We start from the raw sequence: 361 nt of genomic DNA on the forward strand, positions 1-361 counted from the left end.
GAAACACAATTTATAATTTTTATTAATTGTACAAATGAATTGTAATGCTTGAACAATTTTTGTACATAAATTGATTAATTATACAGTTTTTAATTGTGTTCTGTTTTTTAAGCCTTAAAAAATTGTTATTGGATACTAGTAATAATCTTTTTTTAATATATATATAAGGTGTTTGTTTTAACTCTAGCCTTCCATTTCTCTTTAAATAATATAATAATGATGTTGAAAAATATTTTTTGAGTTTTACATATTTATTGATTTATTAATTATTTTAGCTTCGATGCGAAGCTGAGAAGGTATTGGTTTTACTAAAATGTGTTTTTTTTTTTTTTTTTTTTTTTTTTTTTTTTTTTTTTTTTTT

General features: G+C 18.6%; 1 protein-coding gene across 1 annotated transcript in view; it reads right to left on the minus strand.

The window, feature by feature from the left end:
• The window catches only part of LOC126908192 (bifunctional endo-1,4-beta-xylanase XylA-like), a gene marked incomplete at its 5' end in the record, with an annotated part of 256,907 nt that overhangs the window by 119,226 nt on the left and 137,320 nt on the right, over positions 1-361 (minus strand). The gene's annotated exons all lie outside the window — the stretch shown is intronic.

The sequence above is a fragment of the Daktulosphaira vitifoliae genome, unplaced genomic scaffold, assembly GCF_025091365.1.
Source record: "Daktulosphaira vitifoliae isolate Bord-2020 unplaced genomic scaffold, ASM2509136v1 Scaffold_5, whole genome shotgun sequence".
Lineage (NCBI taxonomy): Eukaryota > Metazoa > Arthropoda > Insecta > Hemiptera > Phylloxeridae > Daktulosphaira > Daktulosphaira vitifoliae.